The sequence below is a fragment of the Moschus berezovskii genome, chromosome 4, assembly GCF_049115385.1.
Source record: "Moschus berezovskii isolate FMDL1 chromosome 4, NW_MosBer_1.0, whole genome shotgun sequence".
Lineage (NCBI taxonomy): Eukaryota > Metazoa > Chordata > Mammalia > Artiodactyla > Moschidae > Moschus > Moschus berezovskii.
The window spans coordinates 109,174,178-109,184,981 of record NC_142463.1 but is presented as its reverse complement, the minus strand read 5'-3'; the positions used below and the strand labels follow the sequence as shown (position 1 = coordinate 109,184,981).

At 41.3% G+C, this 10,804-nt stretch overlaps 1 protein-coding gene across 2 annotated transcripts in view; it reads left to right on the top strand.

Annotated features, from left to right (window-relative positions):
- Positions 1 to 3,365: 3,365 nt before the first annotated feature.
- The window catches only part of ADAR (adenosine deaminase RNA specific), a 52,963-nt gene continuing 45,524 nt past the window's right edge, over positions 3,366 to 10,804 (top strand). The window contains exon 1 of one of the 2 annotated variants that reach the window (XM_055401760.2): positions 3,366 to 3,384. The gene's annotated coding sequence lies outside the window, so the exon portion shown is untranslated. The other variant, XM_055401759.2, reaches the window with a different exon arrangement.

Here is a 10,804-nt window from a genome sequence, read left to right as displayed (position 1 = left end):
CTGATTTACTTTTACGTACTGCAGAAACTATCACAACATTGTAAGGCAATTCTACTCCAGTAAAAAAAGACATATAGATTATAACTTGATAAAAACTACAGGGATAAATGGACAAATATATCATCACTGCAGGAGATTTTTTTTAACATGTCATTGTGTCTGATGATTCAAGCAGACCCCCCCAAAAATAAGTATCAGCAAAGATGTATATCTGAACAACAAAATTAACAAGCTTATAGTAATGGACATGCATCAATTTTGCACCCAACAGTGAGAGAGTACAAATTCTTCTCAAGTACATATGGAACATTTACAAAATTAGGCTATGAGTTAAGCTATAAAGCAAATAACAAATTTCAAAGAAAAGTATTACAAAACTATGTTCTAATCACAGTGCAGATATTTTAGAATTTAAAATCTCCATAGATTTTGACATTGGAAAACATGCTTTTTAAATAACTCATGAGTCAAGGAAGAAACTATAATACAATTTTAAATACATTTTACAACTTAATGAAAACAGTATATATTAAAACTTGTAGGATATGAAAACAGTGCTGCAAAGGAAATTTATTGCCTTAAGTACTTTCTGCAGAAGGAGGAAGAGGCTGAGAATTAATTAACTAAGTGTATAACATAAGTAGAAAACAAACAATAGAATAGACTCAAAGAAAGTGAATGGAATATGATAATTATAAGAGCAAAAGTAGGAATTAAAAAATAAAATAGGAAACTAAGTTACAGCCATGAAATTAAAAGACGCTTACTCCTTGGAAGGAAAGTTATGACCAACCTAGATAGCATATTAAAAAGCAGAGGCAGAGACATTACTTTGCCAACAAAGGTCCGTCTAGTCAAGGCTATGGTTTTTCCAGTGGTCATGTATGGATGTGAGAGTTGGACTGTGAAGAAAGCTGAGCACCGAAGAATTGATGCTTTTTTGAACTGTGGTGTGGAAGAAGACTCTTAAGAGTCCCTTGGACTGCAAGGAGATCCAACCAGTCCATTCTAAAGGAGATCAATCCTGGGTGTTCATTGGAAGGACTGATGCTAAAGCTGAAACTCCAATACTTTGGCCACCTCACACGACGAGTTGACTCACTGGAAAAGACTCTGATGCTAGGAGGGATTGGGCGTGGGAGGAGATGGGGACAACAGAATGAGATGGCTGGATGGCATCACCGACTCGATGGACATGAGTTTGAGTGAACTCCGGGGGTTGGTGATGGACAGGGAGGCCTGGCGTGCTGTGATTCATGGGGTCGCAGAGTCGGACATGACTGAGCGACTGAACTGAACTGAACTGAACTGAAGTTACAGTAGAGAGAAGCAACAAGGCCAAAAGTTGGTTCTTTGAAAAGACCAACAAAATAAACTTCTACAATGATTTATCTGTGAAAAACAGGAAAGAAGACATAGATAAATAATTTATCAGTCAGTTTTCACTATAATATGCTGTGGTAACTAACAAAATCTGAAATCTCAGTGGTTATTTTTCGCTTGCTGTGTATAGCACATGTCTTCTGCATTCTCAGATCCCCAGTGGAGGACATGCCATTCTCACTGAAGAGGGAAATAAGCAAGAGAGCTAGTGGAAACACAGAGAGAATATTTTTTAAAGATTCTGGTCAGATATGAAGTCATTGTGACCAAACTCATTGCAGTTGGGTGGATATGCATACTCCTCCCAAAAGGGGCACTTCAAATCACATGGCAATAGATAGAAATGTGTAGTCCTCCTACAAGAAGGGGAACAAATATTTGAGGAACCATTTGTCCCTCAACATATGAATGGATAAAAGAGCCACAGAAAAAGAATGAGATAATTGCAGCAACAGGGATGGACTTAGAGATCACCATACTAAGAGAAGTAAATCAGACAGGGAATCTTATATGTGGAATCTAAAAATATGGTACAAATGAACTTATTTACAAAACAGACATAGAAATAGACCCACAGACATAGAAAACAAACTTTCGCCAAAGGGAAAAAGTAGGGGGAATAAATTAGGGGTTTAAGATTAACATATACATATTATTATATATAAAATAGATAAAACAACAGGGACTTACTGTATAGCACAGGGAACTATAGTCAAAATCTTGTAATAACCTATAGTGGAAAAAAATCTGAATACATATATATATATATATACATACATGTATTTTGTATATAAATATACATTTTATGTGTTTGTGTGTGTGTATATATATATAGTTTGTATATATACAAAAATAAAAACCCAACAACTGGAAATCACATAAATATTAGGCTGCCAGAGAATGAATAATGGGCACACCCACAAAATTGAATGACTTGTTACATAGCAGAGAGAATGAATGAAATGCAACTTCACTCAACAACAAGAATGAATCCCAGTGATATGGTCAACATTTGTATTCTCCCCCAAATTCTTAAGTTGAAATCCTAATGCCCAACAGATGGTATTAGGAAGTGGGGCCTTTAGCTTAACTCATGAGAGTAGAGCCCTTATGAATGGAATTCAAAGTCTTATAAAGGAGACCCCACAGAGATCCATAACTCCTTATGCTATGCAAGAACTCTGCCAATAGGAAAAGGGCCTTCCCTGGAACACCCTGACTTTCAGCCTCCAGAGCTGTGAGAAATAAATTTCTGTTTATAAATCTTTGGTATTTGTTATAGCAGCCTGAATGGACTAAGTAACTTAGGAATATGTTTGTTAAAATAAATGTCCAAAACAGTAGATGAAAGTTCAAAAACATCACACATACACACAGACACACACAAAAAACTAATTTAAAAATATACTGTTCGATAATGCACATAAATGTGAAAAGAAATGAAAGCAATATAAAAGTTGTGTAAACACAAGTCAGGATGGAGGTTACTTCTGAGGGGAAAGCAGTGGTACAGTATGGGGCCCACTTATAAGATTTAAATTATTGCTAGTATTTCTTGTCTCGGTTGCGGTGGCAAAATGGCCGAGTTAAAGGTGATGTTCATTATAACATATTAAAAATACTTAATCTGAACTTTCCATCCAAGGACTACTGATTTGGGGGCATTATTAACTTATCCACTGTAGCTGAGATCCATTTTTTTTTTAAGATGGTACCCACCTACCATCCAGGCCTTCAGGCCCAGCTACGTATTGAATGACTGAGGAGTTTAACCAAAGCCATGAGCAAAAATGTAGCATCCCAAACCCAAGTTCCTATTCCGCACCATGCCTACAGCAACACCATTAACAGAACAGTAAAACCCCAAGGAAAGCAGCAACAAAATCCTAGCTTAACTAGGACGCAAACAAAAGAGAGAGAAATCACGTGGTGCTCCCTCCCACGCCTGGCGCGCCGGTGATGTCACCAACCCGCGACAGGGCCATTGATTTCAGACTGAAGGTAGAGAGGGCTACGTGGTGGGGGAGGGCGGGGGGAGGGTCTGGGCGGCAGTGGCTGTCTCTGGTGTCGAGTTGTGTCCGGGAGAATTACAGGAGCCGGTAAGAGGTTTTCCCCTTCCCCGCCATCACCTTCTGTGGCCTGAACGCCCGGCTCCCGCCGCCGCTCCAGGGTCTGGCGCTACTGGAAGGGGGCGCGCAGGGGCGCCCGGGTGGGCTGAAGGTGGCCGCAGGGCCAGGTGCGGAGGCGGGGGTCGCGGGCCGCGGCGGGGCTCGGCAGCCTCGCGGGGAGCTGAGCGCCGGGGGCCAAGTGCTTGTGTGCGTGCTCCCGGGCGTGGGCGGCAGAGACTGCGCACGGATGCTCTGGCGCTCGTGCCAGCCAGAGCCGAACAGCTGGGTACCAAAGGCCCTTGTTTCCCTCTCGCCAACTCCCTCGCCGGAGGGAGAGTGACAGTAGAGCAAGGCGCCTGGGACTCGTTCCGGTCTGCTCCTTCCTGCGTCTTCAGCTCTGACTGCATAGGCCCGCGCCTCATCCCTGGGATAACATCCGCCGCCCTTGGCGTGCCTTCCACAAGGAAGGCGTAGGCGTCCGCCGTGTAGAGCCCACTGCGGGGTCACGGACACTGCGCTCCGCCTCGCTCTGGCCTTGGTGCAGGAAGCCTAGTTGCGTCACCTCCCCTTCCTTCATCTGGCTTGATTCTTGGGCCCCGCTAGAGGGTAAGCCTGCCTCAGGTGTGACGTGTTGATGTCAGAGTTTGGGAAACTTGCTTTTCAGAAAGGCCTTAGTACCTGTCACTGGATGTTCAACGCAGTGTCGGGGTGTCCCAGCCTGCGGTAAGGGAGGGAACAGAGTCTAAGCTGCTAAGGGAGGAGGATGTGCACGCAGAGGCCTGCACAGTGGCTGTTGTTGAGAGAGAGGCCGGATCTCTAGAACAGGTCGCTGGGAGCGAGAACGCAGGAGCAACAAATTGTACAGCAAATGTGAGTGATGATGCCAGTTTCTTTCTTTACTAAAGAAAGCCTGTTCACATCGTGTCAGAGATCCTGAAAAATCTTTTGCATTATTTCACAGTTGGTTGTGCTTGCTGTATGAGAGGCAGGGAATAGAGTGGAAAGGGAGCATGAACTTTGGGAGTCAGGTCTGCTTTGCCAGCTGTATGACAGTGACTGAGTTATTTAACCTTTCTACTCCTACTTGATCTTATCTACAAAATGAGGATAATTATATCTACCTTGCAGGGTTGTTGTCAGAATTTGAAATGTCTAGCTATTATTAGTAAGATCCCAGCACCCATGACTTGAACTTGCTCCCTTGCTGAAGGTTTCCCTTTGGTACAGCTGCTTGAAAAGCAGGGGAACTTTTTGCTATTCTGGATATTTGCTATTCTGCCAGATAGGATAAAGCAGACTTGGGATGGGGGTGGGGAGACTAGAAACCTGCCATCTCTCTACAGTAGACTATCAAATTTTAGAACTGGAAAAAGATTAAGCCTCACTTTATTCTCTTAATTATGCTTAGTTGCTTCATTCGTGTCTGACTCTTTGCAGCCCCATAGATTGCAGCCCAACAGGCTTCTCTGTCCATGGGATTTCCCAGGCAAGACTACTGGAGTGGGTTGCCATTTCCTTCTCCATCTCTTAATTATAACTTCTCTTTATTGAGCACGTGCTACATGTGTGACGCTGTAACCAGGCTCTTTACAGACACTAATTGATTTAATCCCTCCAGCAACCCAGTGCTATAATAAGTATTATTCCCATTTTACAGATGCAGAAGATGAGCTTTGCCAAGTTCCTGACACTCCTTAATGGCAGAGCTGGAACTTGAACCCAGGCCCTCAGGCTATGTGGGGTTTGGGTCTTATTATTTCTCAGCATCACCAACTCAGTGGACAAGAATTTGAGCAAACTCCCAGAGATAGTGAAAGACTGATATGGGGTCAAAAAGAACTGGACACGACTTAGCAACTGAACAACATTTCTCAACGACTTGAGTCCAGGCAGTGTGAGCCTAGTGTAGTGGGGGAGGGGAGGCATAAGCAGAGTTTCCAGGGCCAGTGTTTGCTCTAAGAATAACATCTCATTGTCTGGTGATCAATTATCTTGTATTTTATATCTTGCCCAGCATTGTCCAGATGTGAACCGACGTTTGGCCTTTTCACCCAGAGAACATAGTGCTGGGATCATAGACACACAATAGATACTTGGAAAGAAGAAAACATCTTGAGATATTGTTACTTCAACCAGGAGTAACATTGTTTAAGACAGTTTCCTTTAAGCTAGTTATTTTTATACTATAACAGGGTGTAATGTGACCTTCCTTCTCATTTGTGGATTTAAAGATTTGAAGCTGTAATTCAGACCACCACTGGTATTATCTGTGACCAACTGATTTGAGTTTCAAATATGTGAACCACAGGATCTGAGCTTTTGGGCTTTTGTGGTGATCTCTTGAGATACAGCAGTTTATTTTGCTATAACATCTGTTAGACTTGGACCATAGTGAGTACAGCTGCTTGAATTAAGTTTCCTGGAGAACACTGGATGATCATTTGGTATCAGGGATAAAGAGTTCACAATATTAAGTTTGTCACAAAATTAAGTATTTGAGAAAGATCTGTGATGGATGTGCATTAATGTGGGAATAGTAAATGGGTTTTAAACAGATGATATTCTTGGTGGTTTTGATCAGCTGTTCTGTGTTGTTTCTCAGTTTGAAGATGACTTTTGGCTGTATAGTGAGTTATTAGGAACTTGGAAGATTTACATAACCCACCCATGTAGATTGTGACAAATAAACTCTCAGTTCTTCCACCCAAGGAGCTCTCATTGCTGCCTCTGTACCCTCCCAGATGTCCTAAAGTCACCTATTTCATCACATTTATCAGACTTAATGGGAGACATGCTTTAACATAATTTATCCTTCCTTTCTCTTTGTACCCCACCACCACCACACACAGAGTGAAGTTCTTTCCCCAGAAGGGTATATACTAATCTAATTGCAAATAGCAGAAACCTAATGTAAACTAACGTAAGCAAAAAAGGATTGATTATTTAACTAGGAGGTCCAAAGGTGAACTTCAGGCATGGCTGGATCATGAGACCGAAATGATGCCGTGAAGACTCTGTTCACCCTGCCTTTCTCTGCTTCTTTTTGTTTATTGCCCTCATTCTTTTCTTCTGTTTTCTCTATTCATATTGAAAAAGGTGACTTCTGGCAGCCCCAAGCCTATGACCTTATAGCTCACTTCTAGCATTGTAAAATAATCATGTAGACAAGGAGCAACGGATGCCATGATTAGGCAAGTCTGTGTCACAGGCCCACTTTTGAAGGGCAGAAGTAAAACTTCTTCCATAATGACAGGGGATGGGGAAGTGCAGAAGTACTAGGCAGGTGAAAACACCAAATGATTGCTTCAAGTGTGTGTGCATGCATAGGCATTTGTGCTGACATGTGTCCTCATATCCCACTTCTCTGAGGCATTTCCAGAGTCTTCCAACTAGAATGAAGCCACCTGGTTTTGCTTGTCCATCGCACATTGTTATTTTTATGGCATTGATCATGTTCTTTTTATCCTTCCCTTGCCTTGGCATCTGCTGTTTGGGTTGTGCATGTGTGCATGCACACACTCACTCACACTGTTTTGGCTAATTGACTTCCTTGGGTTCAGGCCATGCTTCTCTTCCCAGAAGCCTTCTTTGACCTCCATCAGTTAGGAAGTCACATAAACCCCTGAGCACAACCCCATTGTGGATTTGATTTCTGTTTGATAACCGTCTATTTTCAGGTCAGTTCCCTGCTAGACTGAGAGTGCCTTGAAGACGGATGCTGTGTGCTCTGTATTTCTTACTTAGCTAAGAAATTAGCTGCATTATTTTTCTTCTTAGCACTTAGAACTAATTGACATTGTATATTTGTTTGTTGCCTGTCTTCTCACTAAAACATCAGTTTCATCAAAGTAATGAGGAAAGAAATTTTTGTTTTGTTTACCGCTGTATCTCTAGGGTCTAGGACAGTGCCTGGCACATAGTATGTGCTTAGTAAGTGTTTATTAGATGAATAACTGAAAATCTACTCACAGGGAGAAAATGCTGCCACTGTTTGATTAGGATTAATCAACATTAATCTGCATGATAGATACAGTTGTCACTGCGAATGTCTGTAAACACAAGTATGCAGGCGCCATCCCAGCAAGGCAGAACCTCTCTCCCTGTGTGCATCTGAACATGCAGAGGTGAAGGGTCAAGCCCCAAGGAACAGCCACCTGGAAATTCCACCCTGTGAGATATTTCACCCCCCCGGAAACCCTCCTGAACTATGATGTTCAGTTGCTAAGACCCGTCCAACTCTTTGAGACCACGTGACCTGCAGCACGCCAGGCTTCCCTGTCCTTCACTGTCTCCTGGAATTTGCTCAAACCCATGTCCATTGAGTCAGTGATGCCATCCAACCATCTCATCCTCTATTGTCCCCTTCTCCTGCCATTCTCAATCCTTCCCAGCATCAGGGTCTTTTCCAATCAGTTGGCTCTTCACACCAAGTGGCCAAAGTATTAGAGCCTCAGCTTCAGCATCAGTCCTTCCAATGAATATTCAGGGTTGATTTCCTTTAGGATTGACAGGTTTGATGTCCTTGCAGTCCAAGGGACTTTATAGAGTCTTTTCGTAGTCTAAACTGTGATAGGTAGGATATTAAGGCTTTTTTTCATAGTTTGAGTCTTTTTTTGTCCCCCTTAGAGTATTTATCTTTAAAACATATCCTTGAGCACTTACAATGAGCCAGGGAAGGTTTTAAGTCCCTTAACAATTCATTCTTTGACTGGAGTTTGGGGATCAAGGGTTGTGAACTTTAAACCTTTTTTTTTTTTTTAATACCCAAACATTCAAAAGAGGCTTAAAAAAAAAATCCAAACTAGAAAATTATAAAAGAAATGAGACCCCTTTCCATCCAGCTTATCTCACCCTCCAGAGGTAGAGCTACTACTAATAGCTTGGTGTGTATCTCTTCCCTTCCTTTTCTTGGACTTTTAAATAAAATATGCTCCATCTTGTGGTTGTTTGACTTTTCACCCAGATGTTCTGCACGCTGATCTGCACCTCGCCTTCTCCATAGCCATCTTCAAGGTGCTTCTGCTATGCCCAGCGCTACTCCCCAGGGACAGCACCCTGCCTTGGGGTGAGTGGCAGAGCCAAATGTGGGGGGACTTGTAGCACAGAGTGCAGTCTGTCCTTCAGCACAGTGGCTGCTCAGGTGTTGGTCTTCGGCCCTGTCCCAGGGAGGGCCCAAACCCGCATCCGTCTTCCTGGTGCCTTATCTTCAGGGAACCCTACTCATGCCACATCTGCCCCCCAACAGAAAAAGTGGAGCAGTGATACCCTCCCGTTTCTTCTTTTAACACACACAAAAAGTAGTTCTCTTACAATTAGAGGCTGGAGGTGAGAGGGCTGTTGTTTAACCCCACTCTCACCCCCAAATATCTGGGCCTCCCTTCTATCTAGCTGCAGTACCTTCTTGTCCTCATTTGCTTCCTTAAAAGTGAGTAAGACTGTGGCTGAATCATGTTGATGTATGGCAGAAACCAGCACAACATTGTAAAGGAAACATATATAATACATATGCACTAATAAAACACTTGCTGCTGCTGCTGCTAAATCACTTCAGTCGTGTCAGACTCTGTGCGACCCCATAGACGGCCGCCCACCAGGCTCCCCCATCCCTGGGATTCTCCAGGCAAGAACGCTGGAGTGGGTTGCCATTTCCTTCTCCAATGCATGAGAGTGAAAAGTGAAAGTGAAGTTGCTCAGTCCTGTCCGACTCTTCGAGACCCCATGGACTGCAGCCTACCAGGCTCCTCCATCCATGGGATTTCCAGGCAAGAGTACTAGATTGGGTTGCCATTTCCTTCTCCAAATAAAACAGCTATCCTCCAATTAAAAATAAATAATAATTTTTTTTAAGTGAGTACAAGTTTACACTGCAATCTGAGTTTACCCTGCAGTGGCTGACCATTCCCTGTGCCTCTGTCTTGCCCTGCCCTCTCCAGGACTGGATATTTTAACTGAAAGAGGAAAATCTTGGCTAACTTGAAAAACAGTGTCTCATTTTAATTTGCACTTTTGGTTATGATTTAATTTGAACTGTTTTTTGTTAACCATTTTTATTTCCATTTTAAAAATTCTGTTAATTTGTGACTTTGTCTCTTTGCTTGTTGTCTGTAAATGATTTTGTTTATAAATTATACAAATTATCTAAAAAATTAGTATGTGCTGATTATAAAAAGCAAAAAACTCTTATGTGCTGTAAACACCCTTCCAGTTGGTTGTTTGCCATCTAATTTTGGCTTTATTATTAAATATACAAAACCTGTTTTTCATTCTTCTGTAGACATATTTTGTCCTTTTTGATTTCTTCCTTTGCTTGTAAGCTTAAAAATATTTTTTCTTCATTCTGTGTCCTAAAGGTTTGCTTTTTGACATATGATTAAAAAGTTAATATTTGGTTTTATTTCAGATTTTAACAAGATATTTGATGAAAATATTGTGCAGTGTTTTAAATAAAAGCAGTTTTAATTAAATAAAGGTCTATGTTTTGTTTTAAAGATACATTAGTGTGTATGTATCATATATTTTTCCTTTTTTAAATTTAGTAGAATATCAAAGCTTACTCCACAAAACTGACTTCAAATATATGTATAATTGTCATCATTTTAATGTTCTTAAGCATTTTATAAATTGTTGCATGAGATGTTTATCCGTTGCTATTGATCTGGTTTAAAGAAGCACTCTTGTTCAGCTAACAGCTTCTTAGTGTAGTCAAAATGATGAATTTAGCCTCTTCCAATTCCCTCATCTGAAAACTTCCCTAAATCTCCCTTTGAGATATAATCATATACAATAAACATTTTATGAATATGATATGGTATTCACTGAATACCATTCAGTAAATTTTGACAAATACAGTTACCCATTTAATTATCTCCAGATCAAGCAGATAAAGGATTTCCATCACTGCAGACAGTTTCCTCATGCACCTTTCTAGTTACCACTATCCCCAGAGGCTACCACTGTTCTGACCGTTTTGCCTCTCTAAAATGTCATGTAAATTGAACTATTTGCTATGTACTTTGTGTGTGGCTTCTTTTAGTGAGGTTCAACCACATTGCATGTATCACTATCTACTTTATGCATGCGCATTAGTTGTTTAATCCATTCATCAGTTTGTGGACTCTGGGGTTGTTTCTGGTTTGTGGCTATCAAGAATAAAGTTGTATGAGCAATCTTTTTCTTCTTTTTTTATTGTGGTGAAAAAACACATAAAATTTACCAAATTAACCATTTTCACGTGTACAGTTCAATGGTATATGTATATTCACATGGTGAAACCGATCTCCAGAACTTTTTCATTTTCTTTTTCTTATATATAT